Here is a 24968-nt window from a genome sequence, read left to right as displayed (position 1 = left end):
TAATTTAGAGCATTATGTAAATTAAAATATTAGTCACAAATATTTTTCATTTGCCAATTGGAAATATTATATCCAGAGCCATCCATCTACCATGTTGAAAAGCATAACACCAGAATACCAGACTACTTGGGATCAGACGATTTCCAAAATTCACCTAACTTCAACAGAAGTATGTTTGTACCAATTTGCCCATGTGGTCAGTTCACAGTGTTAATTACTCTGATTTTAACTAGTTTTTTTAATTATTAAGAATATATCATTGGCCGGCACCGCAGCTCACTAGGCTAATCCTCCGCCTTGCGGCACCTGCACACCGGGTTCCAGTCCCGGTCGAGGCGCCGGATTCTGTCCCAGTTGCCCCTCTTCCAGTCCAGCTCTCTGCTGTGGCCAGGGAGTGCAGTGGAGGATGGCCCAAATGCTTGGGCCCTGCACCCCATGGGAGACCAGGAGAAGCACCTAGCTCCTGCCATCAGATCAGCGCGGTGTGCTGGCTGCAGCGCGCCAGCCGCGGCGGCCATTGGAGGGTGAACCAGGGGCAAAGGAAGACCTTTCTCTCTGTCTCTCTCTCTCACTGTCCACTCTGCCTGCCAAAAAAAAAAAAAAAAAAAAAAAGAATATATCATTGCACTTTAGAATGATGTATTTTAAGCTGGAATGGAAATGGTTTCCACTACCCCCCTTTATTCTATTCAATTATTTTTTATCTTAAATTCCTGAATTTTTTGGTATTAATAGCTCTTTTTAAATTTTAATTTGAAATTGTCTTTTTATTTTCAGTATTGCTTGATCCATTTATTTTAAGTATGTTTTTTAAACCACACAAATTGTCTTTCCCAATTTAAGACTTTAATTTGTTCAGTTAATTTAATGCTCCATAAAATTGATTTTATTTTCAGCTCTATTTTGTTATTTATTTTATATTATTTTCTCTTTTCTAATTTTAGTATGATCAACAAAATCCATTTTGAATGTCCACTGTATTCATTGCTAATCTCACTTTGTATCCACTTACACAGATATTCTACAATTATATGATCATAATAAAGGAATCATTTCCTTTAATGAAGCCACAATTCTCCTGCTGACCAGAATTAAATGACAACTTTATAATAGATTTCATTCTGTCCTCTCTGACCCTTTTAATTTTCTGATCCCTGACGTGATAGCACACACTGGCTTCATTTCGTCTCCCATTTCTTACCTCTGTGATTGCTAAGATCATTTTATAGTACCATTGATACTTTAGGTTTCCATCAAAATCAGTTTCCATTATTTCAGTTCCTACTCCCTTGCACTCAACTGAGGCCATGTAACAGATGTTGGCCAATTAAGAAATGTAAGAAGTCGTGTAGGGTGATTTCTGGGCTGAGGCAGCAGAGAAATGCCTTTGTGCAATTTTACACCTTTCCATTTCTAGAAAATCACTGGGAAGCATTTGTCTTAAGTTTGTAGAACCACAAAATTTAAATGAGTTGAAATTTGAGAGATTTCATGAGGGTCAGCTATCTGGGAGAGTTGCCCAAAGTAAAGAGAATTACTACAGACAAGTGAGAAGTTTTTTGTTGTAGAAAGCCACAGAAATTTAGGGGCTGTTTTGCTGCAGAAACCTGGGGACTGTTTGTCAGGTTGTTCTATGTGCAGCCTATTCACCTTTCCCTTTTTTAAGAGATATATTTGTCATCTGTATTCTGCATGAAGGGTCTTCAAAAATGATCATGGAAATGTATATTATGAAAAAATGTATGTATTTCAACTTTTTGTACCAAAATAGACATCTTTTAATTCCATTTTCCACAAACTTTTTGAATACCCTGTTATTCTTGTGGAAATACTTGCAAAATGCTTGTGCTTATTTCCTTCCCTCATTTAGCTTTCTACATCTTAAGCTCTGCATAACAGTTTATTTGGTGGTTGATTAATGTCTTTTCTCAACTGCTTTTCACTTGGGGTAAATGAATGACATACACTCTAAACCCTCATTTATGCTTCATTTAGATATGTGCTATGTTGGATAGAAGTCTTGAGTAGCAGTCGTTTTGCTACATTAGTCTGTAGACACTATCCAGTTGACTTCTGACCTACATTCTTACAAAGATAAGTTTTATACCAGCTTGAAATATTCTGCTTTGTAGTAACAAGGATGTTTAAAGCTTATTTGATTTTCACTTAATACTTGGCATTCAGGACTTTTACATAAAATATGTGTGCATATTTTCTTAGTGATCAAGCCTGGAATTGTGTGAGCCCTTTCATACATCACAATGTTGTTATTCTTCAACTCTAGAGATATGTCTTTAATAATACTGTGGTAAACATTCCCTAGTATGACTCCTGATTATCCCCACAGGCTGGAATTCATACTCTTCAGAAGTCTCCTCCAACATCCTTCCAAAGTTGGTCCATTGCAGCATATCGCATCAGTGATTGTAGGCACTGAGACTGGCTTCTGTCTTGAGCAACACTGCTTACTTACCTCCATCCTTTATGGAAAGTCATTCTGTGAGTTGTTCTTGAAGAAGCTCACATTGTAAGAACTTGAAGCCTCATGCCAGCTATCACGTGAGTTAGCTTGAAAGCAGATGTTTCAGTGACAGTCAAGCTCAGAAAGTACAGCCTTGGTCAACAATTTGGCTGCAATCTCTTGAGAGATCCTGTGTCAGAAGCAGGATTCCTGACCTTAACAACTTATGAGTGTCACTGTGCACATACTCCCCATGTAGGATCTCTGTCCTTAATGTGTTGTACATTGTGAATTGATGCTATAACTAGTACTCAAACAGTATTTTACACTTTGTGTTTCTGTGTGGGTGCAAACTGTTGAAACCTTTACTTAATATATACTAAACTGTTCTTCTGTATATAAAGGTAATTGAAAATGAATCGTGATGTGAACGGAAGGGGAGAAGGAGCGGGAAAGGGGAGGGTTGCGGATGGGAGGGTGGTTATGGGGTGAAAAGCCACTGTAATCCAAAAGCTGTACTTCGGAAATTTATATTCATTAAATAAAAGTTAAAAAAAGAAATTATGAGATAATAAAAGTACAATGTATCGAGTTACTTAGTTGCCTTTTTTTTTTTTTTTTTTTTTTGACAGGTAGAGTTATAGACAGAGAGAGAGACAGAGAGAAAGGTCTTCCTTCCTTTGGTTTACCCCCTAAATGGCCGATAAGGCCGGTGCTGTGCCAATCTGAAGCCAGGAGTCAGGTGCTTCTTCCTGGTCTCCCATGCGGGTGCAGGGGCCCAAGCACTTGGGTCATCCTCCACTGCCTTCCTGGGCTACAGTAGAGAGCTGGACTGGAAGAGGAGCAACCGGGACTAGAATCCAGTGCCCATATGGGATGCTGGTGCCGCAAGCAGAGGATTAACCAAGTGAGCCACAGCACCAGCCCCCAAGTTACTTAGTTTTGAGATAATTTGTTACACAGCAGTAGATGCTCAATAAAATATTATTTGTATATTTATTGTCTCTTTGCCATTTGCTTTATTTTCTTCTAGAATTCTTGTAAGTCACATGTGTGACTTCTTACATCCATGCTTTTCAATGTGTTTTTTTTTCCCTAAGAATTTTCAACTTATAATAATTTCGCTGTGGGCATTGAACAATTTGCCCTTCTCTTCCAGTCAAATAAGTCAAGCTTCCAAAATGATTGACCTCTCCTGCAAATGTCCTATTTAATTGACTAATTGGAAAATCATGTTTTTGTTTAATTACTGTGGCTGATTATTGGTAGGTCTTGTCTTCTGCAGAGACACTTACAGGAATTCTACTTTCCCTAGACTCAAGATCAGGAAGATTCAGCTTGTGTACCCAGCTCCTTTTTTGAGCTTTGGAAAGCCAAATTAATAACATACAATTACATAGATCTTCCTGCAGGTCTCCATAGATCTCAGAAAGCCAAACTATTCTTGATCTACCTTGTTTTTCAGTTTCTTCCCCTAAACTAAGATGCTATTGTCCTGCGTCTTGAGTAACAAAGAAGCGAGAAACCCCTCACCACCTCTGTCAGAACCTTCAAAGGGCTTTCTTTCCCTTCATTTGGAGTTAGAAATTGACAGAATAGTTGTGACTTAAGATCATCATGTTCACAGCCAACTTTTGGAAAAATAATATTCTTTACTACTTAAATTTCATTCTTAGAAACATAAAGTCATAACTTATGCAAAAAACTATTTGATAAAAGACACTAGCCCATTGACATCATACAATCACTTGATAGAGAAAAATAGGATATATCCCGATGATAGTCACTCTGAGTTAAGGAGTTTCTAGAATCAGAGTTTTATTGTCTTTTCAAGGTTTAATATGCAAGAGATCAATCAATGCTCACATTTTAAGTTATGTGAACCGTTGTAAATTCAGAAAATTTTCATCTCAATTAGATTCTTTATAACTGCTTTTGTAAAATCAAGTGCTACCATATTGTAGGCATTATTCCAGGTGCTCTAATAACTCTTCAAACTCCTAGTTTTTAATAAAAATTATTCCTAGTTTGGGGTATAGAGAATTATAAGTTATTGGCTAGAGATGTGTTCTAAACTTAAAATGTTGATTATTTTACCTTGGCGACTTTTCTAATTATTTTGATGGAGAAACCAATCATGCTTATCTCTAAGATTATGCTAAAAATTCAATGTGGAAGCCAAGAAAATAAAAATTACCCATGATCTCTTTATATTTAGGAAAATATTTATAGAGTGTGCAAAATATCTTAAGGCCCTCTTAAAGAAGGTATATTTTGAAGCCCTAAAAGAGACACTAATTGATTTTTAGTAATAAAAAAAATCATACTGGAGAGTACTTGGTTTTAGGATTATGGTTTGGATTTTGTCTCAAGGGAACAATTTGAATAACTTTGGAAAACTCATCTTCAAAAGCATAAGAGAAAGAAGAGATATTTCCTGATACCTTAGACACAGTGACAACATTGCTATATTCACACACATATTTGAAACACCCTAAGTACAAACATTCTTCAAAATCAGTATGTGAAACAGTATTTTGCTCAAAAGGGTCTTTCTTTTTCTTTTAATCACTTAAAATCCAGCTCAAGAATCTGCCAAATACTGAATAATTATGTGAGAGATCTAATCTTCCTCACATGCTGTTATAAATCACAGAAAACAATGTTCAGTTTCAGCCCCACAGAATTCTGCCTGCAAAGAACACAAAGAGCATTTCAAGGGTCACATACCAGTAAATGAAAGCACGGCTATAGCAGTGCTTGTTCATGTCAACAAAGGAAAATAGACTAAGATGTCTGTCAAGAGATGTCCTATGCATCAAGAACACACAGGTGACTTCTGGGGACGTGGCACACTGAGCAAATCACCCTAGCTGAAATAGAGGTGTCCAACCCCTGGCTGCCATGAAACTACTGTCATCCTCAGACTGACAAAAACAACAATAATAATAAAGCTTAAAGTTGTCTCTGGCCACAAATCTCTCAACTATTTTACACTAAGGGTGCCATACCTTCACAAAGGTGACAAGGAGACCAATTGTTCTCTCTGGGAAATACGGGAAGATTTCCAAATAGGAAAATACTCACATATTGAAGTCAATGGCAGAGGAAATTGAGTAAGAATTATTCTTCTGTGAAAGAACGTCAATAGGATTAGTATGCCATCTTTGAGGTGATGGAACCTATATAAACTCATGCCATTCCATATTAGATGTCATGAACAACTCTAGAATTATTCATCCCCAGCTTGACAGTCCAAAACTATTCCCAGAAAAGCCAGAGGACAATTTTCTATGAAAGGAAAAATTGAATCTAAGTATTTAGGGAGTAAGCTCTTGAATTTAGAAGTTCTCAGCCTGCCTCTTCTGGTATTTCCCACCCTGTACTTTTTTTTTCTTAATTAATATTCTAGTATAATGATATTTACTCTTTATTCTCAAGATTTAGGCTTTATTAATAGTTGTAGCTTGATATCATGAAAGGAGAACTACATCAGATTTGCAATGAAAATAAAAAGCCAAGTGTTATAGTTTGATTATCAGTTTGGATTCTGAATGTTCCTCAGAGGCTTATGTGTTAAAGATTTGGTCCCTGAGTCTTACGTTAATGGTAATTAGAGGGTGGAAACTTAATCTGATTACAGTGTTTGCAGATGGAGTCTTCGGGTCATGACTGGCTTGGATCAATAGGGTAGAGTCCCCGTGATTGCATCTTGATGTCCTTATAAGAGATCATACAGACACAGGCTCATGTGTTTCCTCTCGCCCTGTGCTGTTCTGCACCACCTTGGATTTTGGTACCAAGAACACTGTCACCAATGGCTGAACCAATGGGGGTGCCTAATCTTGGACTGTGAACCTCTAAAATCATGGGCCAAAATAAAGTTCCTTTCATTCATGCATAGCTTATGTCAGATATTTCATTATAATGACAAAAATAACTAATACACCAAATTGAATAGTTATCATCGAGTTCCCCATAAGGAAAGCAAAATTCTTTCTTTCTTTTTTTGTTTTTGTTTTTTGTTCTTTTGATGAATTCTGAGATTCTTTGTTTCTGCAATAATTGTGAATGAAATAGAGTTGGGTACCTACAAATGAAATATTGGCCTAATAAAACACAAAACAGATAGAATTGTTTTTTTAGAGTGTTTATCAGGAAGATGTCCAAAAGCCATTGTGGTAGGCTAAAAAATTCCCCTCAGAAGATATACACATTTTCATCCCTAGAATCTGTGAATGCTGCCTTAATTAAAGTTCTTTACAGAAATGATTAAATAATTTTGTGATAAACAAACTATCCTAGATTAGACAGGTGGTTCTTAAATGCCATCACGAGTGTCTATAAACAGGGAAAGGCAGAAGAGGATTTGACACACATGTAAGGGAGAACAACGTGCAAACAGTGGTAGCAATTGAAGTCTTGTATTCACCAGAAGCTGGAATAGGCAAGAAATGGATTTTCCACCTGAGTATCAAGAAAGACCTTGATTTTGCCCAGCGGGACTTTTTTTAGACTTATCCTCCAGAACTGTGAAAGGAGAAGTATCTGTTGCTTTAAACTACAAGTCTCATGCTAATTTGTTCTAACAGCCTTAGGAAAATAACAGTGCTCTCTAGAAGACAGTAAAAGCATGAAAGAGACTGAGGGGGCTGTTATTAGAAGCCAGAAGAAAGGAAATGGATACATTTAATGGTGGCAAGTTTGGCACCAGTAGCCCACAGTACTGGGGAAAATTAAAACAAAATGTACGAATGAACTCAGTAAGCTAAGTACAGACTTTTGGGAAAACGAATTGAAGATGCAAGTGATGTCTTCTAGCTCACTATAAAAGAATGTGAGAGCAACAAGAAATTAACTAAATACCTCTTATTTTCAAGAACAACTCACGACAACTTAGAAAAGTCTTCCCAGGCAAAAAACATGTCTCCAATAAAAAAGTATCTTTGGCTAAAAGTCCCAAGTGCTAGAAGAAACCATTGTTTTTGTTTTTTTTTTCTATTTATTTTTAAAGATTTATTTATTTATTTGAAAGTCAGAGTTACACAGAGAGAAAAGAAGAGGCAAAGAGAGCGAGGCCTTCCATACTCTGGTTTACTCCCCAGATGGCCGCAATGGGCAGAGCTGGGCCAATCCGAAGCCAGGAGCCAGAAGCTTCTTTCGGGTCTCCCACGTGGGTGCAGGGGCCCAAGGACTTGGGCCATATTCCACTGCTTTCCCAGACCATAACAGAGAGCTGGATCGAAAGTGGAGCAGCCAGGTCTTGAACTGGCGCCCATATCGGATGCCAGCACTGTAGGTGGCAGCCTCACCTACTATATCACCCAGAAACCATTGTCTTAGGGTGAAAATGAAACCTTAGGTGTGACTTACAAACTCCTTGTGATCCCAGAAAGATACGTGTTTGTGTATCATAGGCACATTCATATGGACAAAAGCTTTCTCACAGTTCTCAAGGCATGCTTCCTTCAAGAAAAAAAAAAAAAAAAAGGCTGGGAGGTGCTTCTACACAATATCAGCCCACAAAAATTTAACAAGGGGCCCAAGGTAGAAATAGGTTCATCTCTCAGAAATTTGTCGGTATGGGTTTGTCTAAATGATTACATTTTAAGTTATCATACAATAATCCACAAAGCTTTTAAAGATATTGTATCAGCTAGGACTAAAACGGACAGAAGCAGTAACAACAAAAAGAGACCATTGAATTCCCATACTTCTGTAGCTAAGATTCAGAATAAAAACAAAAAGAGACACATACAAAATTGCTCAGCGGCAAAAATGGATTACTGCTTCTAAGAAGGAAGAGTGACTAGGGAGTTGACGGAAGAGCCCACAGTGAATCCAGAGCCACAGACAATTTCTCAGGTTGAATAGATCTAAGTCTTAATCAGGAAACTGGTATCATGCTCCCTGTAGGACATCAGAATTGCTATGAACTAGTGATTCCCTTCTTGAATAGAGGCACTTATTCTGCTTCTCTCTGACTCTAGGAAATTTGCTACTTTGGGAGACAGATAAAGTCTCTTACATTAACATGTAAGATTGAGAGGAATCATACTTGAGGAAAACACACATATCTCCCAATTTAGATGACAAGATTATGAACTCAGTGTCAAATGAAGGTCAAAATGGAATGCTACTTTTTTGGGTCCTGGAAGGTGATTTTACTCTGCATGCATGTGTTGTAAGTTTTGGGCAGAGGGTATTTTAGGGCATGCTGAATTTCCTAAGGACAACCACCAATATATCTCATTCAGAACACTTTTCCAAAATGTCTTGCTACTTCCCCATCAAGAAATGTGCCCCTCCCCCACATCGGACTGGACTTGTTTCACCCAACAGAATACAGTGGAAGGGTTTCTCTATGACCCTTTGTACTAGGTCATACATATCACACTGCTATTACGGTCTGGGTTGCTTGAAACACTCATTCCTTGAACACACCCTCTTGTATGTTCCCTCAGAGAACCTCATCTGTGTGCTGCAAGCATCTTAACCCATATGAACAGGACATGGATAAGTGTTTCAGTAATCAACCTCACCAAGTCTTCGAGTCATGTCAACCCAGATATCAGACATGGAGTGAATAAACCTTCAGATGATTCCAGCCCTCAGACATTTGAATCATCCTCAGATGAGGCCCCCAGACATAATAGAGCAGGTGTAAGTGTTCTCTGCCGTGTCCACTTTGAATTCCAGACTCACAGATTCTTTGTTTGTGATAGAATTGTTGTAATTTTATAGCACTGAGGATGATACAGTTGGTCACAGAGTGCTCAAAAAATACATGTAAAGCCGGCGCCGTGGCTCAATAGGCTAATCCTCCACCTTGCGGCGCCGGCACACCGGGTTCGAGTCCCGGTTGGGGCGCCGGATTCTGTCCCGGTTGCCCCTCTTCCAGGCCAGCTCTCTGCTATGGCCAGGGAGTGCAGTGGAGGATGGCCCAGGTGCTTGGGCCCTGCACCCCATGGGAGACCAGGAAAAGCACCTGGCTCCTGGCTCCTGCCAGGATCAGCGCGGTGCGCCGGCTGCAGCGGCGGCCATTGGAGGGTGAACCAACGGCAAAAAGGAAGACCTTTCTCTCTCTGTCTCTCTCTCACTGTCCACTCTGCCTGTCAAAAAAAAAAAAAAAATACATGTAAAGAATACAAAAGTGAAGAAGTGGATAAAGAAATGCTGGAGAAGTAAAGAGACACCATTACTACAAATGCTATTGTCTGTGTGCTTAGATCATTTCAGCAATTAGACTTTCTGTGTGGTGTAAAGCTCCCAAAAAGGGATAATGAGATTCTTTAGTGCTACACACGCTGTAAGCAGCTCATCAGTAATAAGGGAAAATCAAATATGTACACAATAGCAGCACGGAGAAAACGTACCCTTCAACACGTTTTTGTGAGGTTGTTAGTCTCAAGAAAATGTAATCAAGTAGTTTGTTTTTAAGTTTGCCTCATTTGCCAAAATACCAGTGATGTTTTAAGCATAGGGATTGGAAGCAGAAAGGAGGAGGGAGAGTGGAAAGGAATTTTAAATTATCAAAGAAAGGTTCAGCCCAAACCATTTTAATGAAAACAAGACTTTATAGTAAAGTTGCCAGATATTCCAGTGGATTCAAAGCATTTTTAATTCTTAGCAGTACACAAGACACTTCTGTGATGACTTGTTTCCTTCACAAACACAGATGTAGGCGTTTTGTAGATAGCATTTTGCTACTAGATAGGTCTTTTATCTCTTGTTAAAAACAGAGTCCACTTCTTGTACGTATAGGAAATATTATGTTTTATACCAAACTATCCTTTTTTTTTTTTTTTTTTTTTTGACAGGCAGAGTGGACAGTGAGAGAGAGAGACAGAGAGAAAGGTCTTCCTTTGCTATTGGTTCACCCTCCGATGGCCCCCGCGGCCAGCGTGCTGCGTCCGGTGCACCGCGCTGATCCGAAGGCAGGAGCCAGGTGCTTTTCCTGGTCCCCCATGGGGTGCAGGGCCCAAGCACTTGGGCCATCCTCCACTGCACTCCCGGGCCACAGCAGAGAGCTGGCCTGGAAGAGGGGCAACCGGGACAGAATCTGGCGCCCGACTGGGACTAGAACCCAGTGTGCCGGCACCACAGGCAGAGGATTAGCCTAGTGAGCCACGCCGCGGTCCTATCCTTTTGTTTTTAAAAAGAAACTGTGTTTAGAACAACTGAAAAGTGACACAATCAACTTATTATTCTGATGTGGCCTGCTCAAATAAAGAACAGTAATTCTAGGTGAGAACATTTCTTCATACTAAACAACAATAACAAATCAACTCAATTGTCCTAATAGGCAACCAAGGTCATGGTTAAGAGTTGTGTCAAGGACAATATGCATAACAGCATGTGTGAGTAAATGTAGTGTGCATTCGGCCATCAACTCAATGTATCAGTTCTTCGTTGCATAACAAATTTCAGAGACGTAGCAGATTATAACAAGGCTCATGTTATTAGCTCATACTCCTAAAGGTAAGGAGGTCAGAGGATTGATGCTCCTCAAAGTCCCACAAGGAAGAATTTGTGATGACTACTGGACTCTTAATCTGGATGTTAGGGGAAGGATTCGATTTCACATTCTTGGAGAATTTCAGCTCCTTCCTTTTGTAGGAGTGAGTATCTTTGCTGATGCTGGCTGTTGATCAGGGTAAGTTTATAACTCGCAGAAGCCACTCTCCAGTCAATACATGAACCCTCCGTCTCAGCAACTATGAACTTCCCTCACATAGAACTTCTCGTATGTTTAGATTCTCACTGACTCAGTTTTCCGGAGTTAGCTGAAGAAAATTGTAAAAGGCTCATAGGATTAGGTTAGACCTATCCAGGTGATCTTATTTTAATGTGGAATGATTAGTAATCCTTACACCTGCAAACACCTTTTGCCCTGTAATGTATTAAAATCAATGGAGAAACATCGGTAGTTCAAGGTCATGGAATATTCTCAGAATTACGCCTATCAGATTTATTATCATTAATGTAAATGGATGGGTAAAACTATGAAGTCTACTAATTTACTTTCATTCATCTCTATTCACAGGGACAGCGTCAGCACTGAGGGAATGACCGACTGATTATGAGGATTGTCACAATGAGGACTCTGAATTCCGTTTCTGCCTCTACAGAACTCTGATTACAAATACACCTATCCATTCATCACACTGGAGTCTAATTCCACATTTGAAAAAAAAAAAAAAAAAAAAAAGGAGGCCGGCGCTGTGGCTCACTAGGCTAATCCTCCGCCTTGTGGCACCGGCACATCAGGTTCTAGTCCCGGTTGGAGCACCGGATTCTGTCCCGGTTGCCCCTCTTCCAGGCCAGCTCTCTGCTGTGGCCAGGGAGTGCAGTGGAGGATGGCCCAAGTCCTTGGGCCCTGCACCCCATGGGAGACCAGGAGAAATACCTGGCTCCTGCCATCGGATCAGTGCAGTGGGCAGGCCGCAGCGCGCGGGGGCCATTGGAGGGTGAACCAGGGGCAAAGGAAGACCTTTCTCTCTGGCTGTCTCTCTCACTGTCCACTCTGCGTGTCAAAAAAAAAAAAATTTAAAAAAAACAAAAACAAAAAAAAGAGGAAATAATGAACATTCCATAGAGTTTCATGAGAATTAAATGATCTAACAAATGTAAAAATATGAAAAGCACTACACCTTATATATAGCAGGCACTCGAAGGGAATCCACAAGCCCTACTGGCCCTTCTAAAAAGTTTCATGCAGGCTATCAGCATAGTGTTTTGCATCAATTCATATCACTTCAGGAACTCAGTTTATTTCATCAGTGTCTTTTTATTTAGCATTTACCATGTGCCCACATGAGCTTTCTGTAACACTCAGATAAAGGCAGAAAAATAAGCCGTCAGTAGATGAATAATTACACTTGATTCTGGATATGCCAATGGTTATGAAATTGGACTATGCCAGTTGATGTCAATGTATATTTAGTGGGAGAATGTGATAAGGGTAAGAGAAAAAAAAACTAATAAACTGCTGTCATTTTTTATTTCAAATGTAATGTGAAAAACTCCCAGAAATGTTCTATTAATTTTAATACAATTTATCTTTCAGGAGTGTAGACTGTACTATTAATCATATTTCTTCCTATTGATTTGTAAAGTAAGTTACTAATATTTACATTTTTGTACTTTTGAAAATTCTAATGAGGTAGTTTTATCTAATGCTTACTTACTCTCAATTTGCTATTTAATTTATGAAATTTAAGTAGCTTCCCCAGGATCTTAAATAAGTTAATGAGAAGACCAGGAATATTCCAGAAAAATTATCTTCTATGGCAGAACAAGTCCCAAGTCTTACATGAACCCGCAGGGCCTAAGGTTGTGTCATTCCAAGTTAACTCTAAGTGTTTCTACCATCAACTTCATGGGACAGCTCAATGAAGTGAGATCAGTGTGAACCAAATTCAGATAGCAAGTTAGCCCAGGCAACAGTATGGGTCTGTTAAGAGCTAAGAACTGTTTACTAATCAAAAGTACATATCTTACGTGTTTAGAAATATCATATTTCCAAGTTTATTCCTATTCTTTAGAAAGCATCCTAAAAAATAGCCACTTTACAATCAGTTGTTAGTAATAACTGGGGTATGGTTATGGAAAGTCACAGAGAGTTGAAGAAAAACAGATGTTTTTGTTTCTTTTTTCTTCTTCTTCTCTGATATTGGAAAAAGCAAACCTTAGAAAAACATGATATGCTTGAGCACATTTCCTCCATAAAAAAGTGAAAAAACGTTGCATTTTCCCTTCAAATGGATTCAAATGCATCAAGTATTATCTACTACTGGTAAAAGAATGACACTAGACCAAACCAAAAAGTTGGCATTTATATTTACTCATCTACAACTATTCCAGAAATTTGGAAGCATAGAGTTGGTTTCTATCATTTAATTTTGGAAAGGGAATTTTAAAAAAAGTTGAAAGGGTTTTGGAAATATAGAGAACTCTAAAATTTAACTCCCCAATTAACAAAAGATTTTCTAAATACTTGGAAATATTCTTACTTTCAGAAATATAGGTAGTGGAATTCAGAGATTAGATTCATGATTTTCATTAAATGGTCAGTTTATATATTGTAGAATCTGAGAAGATAAATTTTAACCTTGTTTTCAAGAAGTAAATGAAAATTATTTTCCAATTTGGATAATTTCTCTCAATTCCGTTTGATTCTTGCTCATTTCTTTGAATTGGTCAATGTATTTCCAATAAAATAATTCAAGCTGCATAACACTTTTATTGGTGTAAGATTTATGTTTCAATTGTCAAATCACTTAAAATTAAAAAATACCATTCACGAAATTACTTTTCAATTGAAAAGTAAATGTGGAAAATTTATTAGTTCTTAAAACTAGCTTACATGGTGTATGTCAAAAAGACCTAGACAAGCTCTTGTAAATAAGGTTATTTCTGAAGTCTAAAGAAAAATTTTTTTTAATTTTTTGTTCAGGAATACAGTACAACGATTTAGTTATACAATTTTCCCCTTATTTTTAATAATGCTGGCTTGACTCAGGTCAGTTTGAGTACATCATCTGATTCTTTTATTACTTTTTTTTTTTTTTTTTTTTTTGACAGGAAGAGTGGACAGTGAGAGAGAGAGACAGAGAGAAAGGTCTTCCTTTGCCGTTGGTTCACCCTCGAATGGCCACCGCAGCCGGCGCACTGCAGCTGGCACACCACACTGATCTGAAGCCAGGAGCCAGGTGCTTCTCTTGGCCTCCCATGGGGTGCAGGGCCCAAGCACTTGGGCCATCCTCCACTGCACTCCCTGGCCACAGCAGAGAGCTGGCCTGGAAGAGGGGCAACCAGGACAGAATCCGGCGCCCCGAGTGGGACTAGAGCCAGGTGTGCCGGCGCCGCAGGTGGAGGATTAGCCTAGTGAGCCGTGGCGCCGGCCCTTTTATTACTTTTTTTAAGATGCATTCTTTGTTTGAAAGGCAGAGCAACACAAGAAGAGGGAGAGACAGATGGAGAAAGATCTTCCATGCACTGGTTCACTACACAAAGGTCACAACACCCAGGGTGGAATTAGGCTAAAACCGGAAGCCTGGAACTCTATTCCTGTCTCCCAGATGGACAAGAGGGTTACAAACAGAGGGCTTATCTTCCTGTGCTGTGCTAGGTGCCCTAGCAGGAAGCTGGATTGGAAGCAGAGCAGTCAGGACTTGAACTGGCACTCTAATATGGGATGCCAGTGTCATAAGTAATATTTTAAAACACCACACCGGCCGGCGCCGCGGCTCACTAGGCTAATCCTCCGCCTAGTGGCGCCGGCACACCGGGTTCTAGTCCCGGTTGGGGCGCCGGATTCTGTCCCGGTTGCCCCTCTTCCAGGCCAGCCCTCTGCTGTGGCCAGGGAGTGCAGTGGAGGATGGCCCAGGTGCTTGGGCCCTGCACCCCATGGGAGACCAGGAAAAGCACCTGGCTCCTGGCTCCTGCCACCGGATCAGCGCGGTGCGCCGGCCGCAGCGCGCCGGCCGCGGCGGCCATTGGAGGGTGAACCAACGGCAAAAGGAAGACCTTTCTCTCTGTCTCTCTCTCTCACTGTCCACTCTGCCTGTCAAAAAATAAAAAAAAAATAAAAAAAATTTAAAAAAAAAATTTAAAATTTAAAATTTAAAACACCACACCACAATGCTGGCCCGTATCTTTTCTATTTATAAGGAGAAAAAAACCTGAGCATTATTTCATCAATTCTTCTTTCCCCCATCTCCACTACATTTCAAATTAAGTACCATGAATCCAGTGACCCTCCTAAAACACTACTGTGCCTGAATTACCTACCTTAACATATGCAACATTTCCTTCCAGATGACAGCACAATCCTGTTCGCTTTCAAGCACTTAGTGAGATTTTTCTACTGCTATTTTGTCTTCAACGTATGCTTTACTTTCCACTTTTCCCAACACTATACTTTCCTATTGTCATTTCTTCTTTGGGATAACATATCCCATTCCTTCTCAATTTATTGATGTGCTACATTTTTTCAAAACTATTTTCATTTCACACTAGGTTTTAAAGACAATAAAACTTCATTATAAAACATAATGAAAACAGGCATACAATTTTCAATTCACTTTATCACCAACAATTACTGTGAAAATTTGATATAATACCCTTTTAGACTTTTTAATTTTGTATACACTTTAAAATGTTCTCATACTCATAAAATAATTCAAACTATATTTTCTTTAGCCACTGTGTTATAGACACACAAATAAATCTGACATGTTTTTTCACTTTTCATTTCTCCATTAGTTCTCTGAAGCTATGAAACATTAATTTTTTGTACCTTGTGCCACCTAACAGAGAATATGAGATACAATCACATAGGGCAATGTACAATTGGTAACAGATTGTAGTTCTGGAATTTTTGTCTATTTATGAATGTAACTATAAGAATAAAGCACTTTATTCCGATTTTCAGTTAAATATTACATAGCATTCTGTTTCACACAAAAAAACAGAAGCACATATCAAATTAATAACCAAATGATGCATTTAATAACATTTTCAATATCATATAATACTTAAGCATTTATTAAAGTAAATTATATCGAAAAGACTCTAAAATTGAAGTAATTCAAGAAAGAGATAAGGTTTTCCAAAAAATTTTGATAACATGTTTAAAATTATGCATGTGACAAAAGTAGATGAATAGAGAGACATCAAATGCATGATTGATTGCATGGGAAAATTTCTACATGAATGTCTCAAGAGCATGTCTCAAATTTGAGTCATGAATGGGCTCATATTAATAAAGAGGGGAATGGGAATGCTTTGGACATTAAGCTGCCTCTGTGGTTATGGTCTCTGAGTCATGGTTTAAGTAATTGACTCTGATTTTTAAATGACTAGTCACAAAGCAGGAACTAATCAGAGGCGTTTAGTGTGTTCTTGTCACAGACTTCTTGTAGAGCAATTATACACAGGCAAGATTAAATTACTTAAAGATCTTTTAGCATGCCTTTTAGCATGGTAAAACTGTATTACTTCTAGCTCAATTCGGGAATAATAATAATAAAAAAAAAACCACTTCCTTTGCAAGGGAATCATGTAAGTGACATACTAAGTAGTTGTTGGCAAGGATGGCCCCAGGTGATACCGTAATTGAGACTGGGATGAATGCGCACGCAGATGGAAGGTGGTAGGTTCACTGTGAAGAAAAAGAACAGTTTCCTTTCTTTTTCTTTACTCTTCTGCCCTCCTTTATCAGTTTTCCTAACCAAACCCTTTTCCCAATCTCAGACCCTGATACTCAGCTATTTTAATCTTTCAAAAACCATTGAATTTGGACATAAAATTGAAGAGTGTATAGGTTCATTCAAGAAATCATAACACAATTACAATAACAGGTCTATAGACCTTGATTCATATTTCTTGTCATCTTTATCATTCCATATTCACACTGTTAGGTAATATATGATACAAATAATTTGAGAAAATTAGCAACCTATGTAGCAAAGATAATGAAATTATTCTCAATGCTGTGGCTTAGTAATCAGAGTAATTATATAAATTAAATACTGAAACTGAATTATATATGTATTTATTAAAGATTTATTTATTTTATTTGAAAGGTACAATGACAGAGAGAAAGAGGAAAATATAAAGGCAGATATCTTTCATCTGCGGATTTACTCTCTAAATAGCCACAGTGTCCCAGGGTTAGGCCAGGCTGAATCCAGGAGCCTGGAATTCCAACCAGGTTTCTGATGTGTGTGGCAGGGGCCCGGGCACTACGCCATCACCTGCTGCTTTCCCAGGATCATTAGCAGAGAGCTAGACTGGAAGTGCTAGACTAGGATTTGAACCAGTACTCTGATCAGAGATGCAGGTATCACAGTGGAGGCTTAATCTGTTGTGTCACAATACTGACCTCAGCGTTAAATATTTTAAGTTTTCTCCATTAATGTGAAAGGTATGAAACTGGTTTTCAGTAGGATCACGAAAACCTCTTCCTATATGTTGTATATTTTATGTATTTTTTTAGTAGTAGGTACAGCACAAGAAGATTATGGATGTATTTCTCAGGATTCATTATTTTATGTGACTTTGGATAGGTTTATTCCTGCATTTGAAATTTTTATTCAGAAATTAGCTTTCAAAATATGAATTAACATGTATTTTGCTTTTCTGTCTAAGACATTATAGAAACTCTCAGTATACTTGTATTTCATAACCAAGGAACCATGCTAATTTTTCATAAGCTAATGTTACCTGAACTTTAATTCTTAAGAAATACTCTCCTTTGACTGTAATAAAGAAGAAATCTATTAAGAAATAACACAACATGCCACCATAGAAAAACATTTTTAAGGGATTAAAATCATTGCCAGCTATCAACACAGACTCATAAAAATGTCACAATGTTCCATCAAGATCTTATATTTCCACAAGTCGTTAAATAAAAGGAATTTCAGGGCACTTCTGACAATGGAGTAGTCACAGAAAAAGAACGTGTCTCAGTTTACATTCAGTGAAAGGTGTTTTTGAAATCCTTTAAAGTCATATAAGCTATCTAAGAACAAATTTGTATGCAAATTAATTATTTTGTATGAGAATTTTACAACCAATATATTTATTTCACAGAATTGGTGACATCTGATGAAAACATTATTTTCTCATTTGTTCAGCAAGTGACCATTCACTCTGTATCAGAAACTAAGTACCTAAGAACAAAAAAGACACAGATGTTAACCTTTAATCAGCTCAATAGGTTTACAGATAACAAAAACTGAGGGAAATAGCTAATAAGATTTGAAAAGGGGCTGACATTGAGCTATAGAAGGTTAAGCCGCTGCCTACAGCACTGGCATCCCATACAGTAGATATTTGAGTCCTGGCGCCTCCACTTCAGATCCATCTCCATGCTAATGCACCTAGGAATACAGCAGATGATGGTCCTAGTGTTTGGGCCCCTGTACCCACGTGTGAGACCCAGAAGAGGATGCAGGCTCTTGGCTTAGGACTGGCCCAGCTCCATTGTGGTCATTTGGGGAGTGAACCAATGGATGGAAGACCTCTTTCTTTCTGTAACTTTGCCTTTCAAATTAAATAAATAAATAAATAAATGTACACATGTAAGTTGAAAATGTAGAAAAGTATTAATAATAACATTTTAAAAAGATTTGCAAATATATCCCTTAAAAACCTTAACCATGTGTTATGTTTCTTCCTGTGTCCTATCCTCACGTTTTTTATGATGAGACTACCATTTTGAGTCTACAACAAGAATGGAATTCAATTTGAAAACTTTTTTTCAAAATTAGAGTAGAAATTCATAGAAATAAATTGCAAGTACTTAGTTAATGCAGAATTTGGAGGAAAATGTTAGAAAAAAATCCATGAAAATAAACATTTAAATCATAGTTCTTTGAAGTGTTAAATGGGCAATTAAAAACAACTTAATATTTTGAAATAAAAATGCAATTCAACATAAAAAAGTGATTAAGGGCTGGCATTGTGACATAGCAGGTGAAGCCACCTCTTGTCAATTTGGCATCCCATGTCAGACTGCCAGTTCAAGTCCAGGCTGCTATACTTCCAATCAAGCTCCCTACTGATGCACCTGGAAGGACAGTGGAAGATGGCCAAATGTTGGAGACTGCCACCAACATGGGAGACCTGGATGGAGTTCCAGGCTCTTGACTTCAGCCTGGCCCAAAACTGGCTATTGCAGCCGTTTGGGGACTGAAGTAGTGGATGAGAGCTCTCTCTCTCTCTCTCTCTCTTTCTCTGTCTTTGTCTATTCCTCTCTCTGTCAATCTGCTTTCAAATAAATAAATGTATCTTTTTTAAAGAAAGAAATTTTAGCAACAATTATATGGAAGATATGATAATTTTTCAATGTTGAGGAGGTAAGTTTTATTAAAATGAACAATTTCCTATCAATAAAAACTGTTTATAAGACAGAAGGGTTGGAATATCTTTTGGAGAGATTTACTGCAATAATAGATTTACTCTCCAAATAGTTTTTTAATATCTTTAAGCAATCCAAGGGAGTAAACCTCATGCTTTCAGCTCTGCACAGGAGCTAGCACTCCACTCACTATCCGGAAAAGCCATGTTATCTGAATCTGCACTTGCCCCTTAATCGGAGATACTGATATGGCCAGAGAAATACAAACAGCCTGCTGAACATTACTATGAAAATAATAGTCAATCACCCCAACACATAGTGGCAGGATCATTTCTTGTAGATTCTATGGGACAGTAATTAGGCTGAGCACAGCTCCATGATGTCTCAGTTACAATTGGAAGACTTGAAAACTGATGATTAGAATTAGAGAAGATTCATTCTTTCATTTGTCTAGGACACTGATCCTGCTAAAATTGAAATAGCTAAGTTGGTAGAGTTCTGTAATGTTTCTATTTATCTGTGGCCTTGCACATGGTTTTTCCAGAACAGGGAAAGGTGGCTTCCTTTCTTTCTTTTCATGAAGTTATCAATATTTTAAATTTTAGTAATATATAGTATTTTCATATGTTTATGTTTTAGGCTTTCCATCTTTTCTTTTGTGTTTATAGCCTATCAACTCCTCTCCTCAGTTCCTTATAAAGACTACAATACACAAATGTGAGCTGTAGAAACCCCACTATGCTGTGGAACACTACAATCCACCCCACCTCGCCCATCCCACCTTCCACCACACTTCCAAGCCTTTAGTAATCCCTACTTCAATTTGATCAACTATTTTAAAAATTTACACAATGAGAGAGAACATGTGATACTTGTATTTCTTTTTTTTCTCTTTTCTTTTTTTATTTTTTTTTAACTTTTATTTAATGAATATAAATTTTCAAAGTACGGCTTATGGATTACAATGGCTTCCCCCCCATATTGTCTCTCCCACCCACAACCCTCCCCTTTCCCACTCCCTCTCCCCTTCCATTCACATGAGGATTCATTTTTGATTCTCTTTATATACAGAAGATCAGTTTAGCATACATTAAGTAAAGATTTCAACAGTTTGCTCCCACACAAACATAAAGTGAAAAATAATAGATGATTTTTTAAATGATGATGAAATCAGATCAGACCTATTGTCATGTTTAATCCCAGTGAGAGTCAATTTGGGAATTGATAATTTCTTCTTTTTTTTTTTTTTTTTTTTTACAGAAGATCAGTTTAGTATACATTAAGTAAAGATTTCAACAGTTTGCACCCCCATAGAAATACAAAGCGAAATATACTGTTTGAGTACTCATTATAGCATTAAGTCTCAATGTACAGCACATTAAGGACAGAGATCCTATATGAGGAGTAAGTGCACAGTGACTCCTGTTGTTGACTTTACAAACCTGATACTTGTATTTCTATGTGTCCTTTGCTTCAGTTAGAATAATGATCTCCAGTTTGATCCATTTTGTTGTGAATGTCAGGATTTCATTCTTTTTTGGTTGAATACTATTTCATTATGTGTATATACTGCCTTTGTAAATCCATTTATCCACTGATGGTCAGCTAGGTTGATTCCATATGAACATGGGAGCTTAGATATCTTTTTTATATGCTCATTTCATTTCTTCCAGATATATTTCCAGAAGGAGATCAGCTGGGTCATATTGTAGCTCTATTTCTGTTTGGTTTTTTTTTTTTTTTTTTTTTTTTTTTTTTTGAGGAAGTTTCATGCATGGCCCCTTATGTTTCTGCTCAGACCTTCCAAGCCTGAAGGGGAGAGGCACTTGGAAACTGCTAGATTAGAATCTCCCAGCATCATCTCTGCAACATTGCAGCAATCAGAAGTGAGTCACAAGCCGGCGCCGTGGCTCAATAGGCTAATCCTCCACCTTGCGGCGCCGGCACACCGGGTTCTAGTCCCGGTTGGGGCGCCGGATTCTGTCCCGGTTGCCCCTCTTCCAGGCCAGCTCTCTGCTATGGCCAGGGAGTGCAGTGGAGGATGGCCCAGGTGCTTGGGCCCTGCACCCCATGGGAGACCAGGAAAAGCACCTGGCTCCTGGCTCCTGCCATCGGATCAGTGCGGTGCGCCGGCTGCAGCGGCGGCCATTGGAGGGTGAACCAACGGCAAAGGAAGACCTTTCTCTCTCTGTCTCTCTCTCTCACTGTCCACTCTGCCTGTCAAAAATAAAATAAAAAAAAAAAAAAAAAAAAAAAAAAAAGAAGTGAGTCACAAAGGCAGCTCTTTATTCAGAAAGGATTTACATGGAACTGTTAGGGAGAATATTGTGTAAAAACTACAGACATACTTTAAAACCACAGTAGAACAGGCAGATGCCATTTCCCAGAAGATCAGTCCATAATTTGAATGAATCCAAGTCATTTAACTTTGTACTTATCAGATCAATTTCCTTAGGAAACTCCATTTTTTATAACTACTAAAAATATTTACAAGATGAAGGATGTTTAAATGCTCTTTCAAATGCACACTTCATCTTTGCATGAAAATTCAAAGTTATTAAGACTTCTGGAGTTTTCTCACATCTAATCTCATTTTGGGCACATGGGAGAATGATGCTTCTCCATCCACTTGTAATTAAGTAGGGGGCATTGTGACAGGTTCTGGCCAATGGTTTATGAGCAAAAGCAATGTGTGTCATTTCTTAAACAAAGAATTGAGGGGCCACTGTGTGATCATTCCCCACCCTCTTCTTTGTGGTGGGCTGTATTATAAATCCCAAGATTCTATGTTAAAATTTAACTTCCAATATCTCATCTATAAACAGCATTGTTGCAGTTATAATTAGTTAAGCTAAAATTAGATCATAGTGGAGAACAGTGAGTCCTTATTCCACCATGACTGGTGGCATCATAAGAAGATGATAAAACAGCAAGAGAGCGCACCCAGTGACATAGAAGCTGAGAGTAGATTTACAAAGCAACAAGCCCAGAAACACCAAGGACTGCCAGTGACTCTTGAAACTTAGAGAAAAACCTGGGCCAGATTCTTTCCTAGCCTTGAGAAAGCATGGACCCAAAAGAATATATATATATTTTTTTTTTTGACAGGCAGAGTGGACAGTGAGAGAGAGAGACAGAGAGAAAGGTCTTCCTTTGCCGTTGGTTCACCCTCCAATGGCCACTGTGGCCAGCGTGCTGCGGCCTGCGCACCGCACTGATCCGATGGCAGGAGCCAGGTACTTATCCTGGTCTCCCATGGGGTGCAGGGCCCAAGGACTTGGGCCATCCTCCACTACACTCCCTGGCCACAGCAGAGAGCTGGCCTGGAAGAGGGGCAACCGGGACAGAATCCGGCGCCCCGACCGGGACTAGAACTCTGTGTGCGGTCGCCGCAAGGCGGAGGATTAGCCTAATGAGCCACTGCGCTGGCCCTAAAAGAATCTTGATTTTGGACTTCCAGCCTATAACCGTGAAAGAAAAAAAAAATTCTGTTGCTTTAAGTCTCCTAATCTGTGGTACTTTTTATAGAAGTGTTGCAAACAAATACATCCTCCTAGATTATATTCCTGAGGAGATGGGTAGACCAAAGAGTAAAGTAGTGTGTGGTTGCTGGTCTGATTCAGATTGGACTTAGAGATGACCTTTTGTTGTTTGAAGCTGACACTGGAGGAAGTTTGTTACTGCAGCACAAGCCCAGCCTATCTTGACTAACACCAGCATTCATATACAATTTATATTAATTTCCAGAAGTATGTTTTTGTTTGACTCTCAACTCTATTTCATTACCTAAAGGGTTTTTTCCACCTCTCAACTCCTGTGCATAATGCTGCCATGAACTCTAAGTACTGGTGTATAAATATCTCTTTGAGTCCTTGTGTTCAATTCCTTTAGAACTATGACCAGGAATTGTTGGGTCACATGATAACTCTATTTTATTTTTTATTATTTTTTTTTTTATTTCAAAGAGCTTCCATACTCTTCTCCATTGTAGCTGCACCATGTTACATTCCCAACAAAAATTAACACAGTTGTACCAACACTTATTTTTGTTTTGTTTATTTGTTTGTTTTAACAGTAGCCATCCTAATAGGGTATAAGACAATATCTCATTGCAGTTTTAATTTGCCTTTCCTTCATGATCAGTCATGTTGGGCATCTTCTCATATACTTCTTGGCCATTTGTATGTCTTCTTGAAGAAAGGTGTATTCAAGTCTTTGGCCTATTTTTTTTCATCAGAACACTTTGTGTTGTTGTTGAGTGTTAGGAGTTAGTACCTTATCATAGATATTAATTGATTCCTTGTCATAGATATGATTTGCGAATATTTTCTTTTATTTCATGTGTTATGGAATTGAGTCTTTCTCCAGAATTCATATAATGAAGTCCTAATACTCAGCAGATCAGATGTGATTGTATTTGGAGACAGGGACTTTAAGGAGGTAATTAAGTTAAGATGAAGTCATCTGGGTTGGACCTAATCCAATATGACTGGTCTACTTTCTGAAGAGAAATTTAGGACACAGATGGGCAAGTTCCCAGGGGAAAAACCAGTCATGGTTACAATGAAAAGATGATTGTCTGCAAGCTAAATAAGGGCCACAGTAGAAAACAAAATTCCAAAACTTTGCTTGAAATCCCAGACAACAGAATTTAAAAAAAAAAATATAAGTAACTACTGTTTAAACTACCCGGTCTGTGGTACTTTGCTATGGCAGCTGTAGTAAATTACGAATCGTAGGTTCCTTTTCCATTCTGTTGATTGTGTCTTTTGATACATTGATTAAAAAATAATTTTACAGGGCTGGTGCTGTGGCGTAGTGGGTAAATCCAATGCCTGCGGTGCCAGCATTCCATATAGGTGCCAGTTCAAGACCTGGCTGTTCCTCTTCTGATTCAGCTCTCTGCTATGGCCTGGGATAGAAGTACAAGATGGTCCAAGTCCTTGGGTCCCTGCACCCACATGGGAGACCAGGAAGAAGCTCCTACCCCTTGGCTTCGAATCAGCACAGCTCCGGCCATCGTGGCCAATTGGGGAGTGAACCAGCGGTTGGAAGACCTCTCTCTCTCTCTCTCTCTTTGCCTCTTCTTTCCTCTCTGTTTAACTCTGGCTTTCAAGTAAATAAATAAATCTTTTAAAAAATTTAAAATGGGTGAGATTAATTTCATTAAATGATAGTCAATTATTTACAAATAATACCACATGCTTAGTTTTGATTCCCAATGTTTCTGTATATAAGATGTCATTTTTAGCATGATTCTTAACCAGAACCTACAATTTTCTATCTAAAGATGGGAATAATAATGATAATAATAATAATATGATTGTTTTGGATTTTGGGATAATGTATGCATAATCAGCATGAATTTTCCCCATTTATTTAGTAATGCCAAAGCTATTTTCTCTAATGTGACTGTCTCTCTTTTGAGGCCATATGTATTTGGTTAAAAAGATATTGGCCAACTATGGGAGAAATCAGTCATCTCAGACATAAAATTCAATGAAGTATCAAAAAATCTTATTTTTGAGATTCAATAAATTTAATCAAGACTTTTCTGCCCCAAAGAGTCAGGCTGTTGTCTCTGTACTCTGCCACCATAACAGGTTGGCTCACATCCCCCATCCGTTGCTTGCT

The sequence above is a fragment of the Oryctolagus cuniculus genome, chromosome 2 (assembly GCF_964237555.1).
Source record: "Oryctolagus cuniculus chromosome 2, mOryCun1.1, whole genome shotgun sequence".
In the NCBI taxonomy this organism is placed as follows: domain Eukaryota; kingdom Metazoa; phylum Chordata; class Mammalia; order Lagomorpha; family Leporidae; genus Oryctolagus; species Oryctolagus cuniculus.
The sequence above is the reverse complement of the archived record's forward strand: the minus strand, read 5'-3'. Positions refer to the sequence as shown.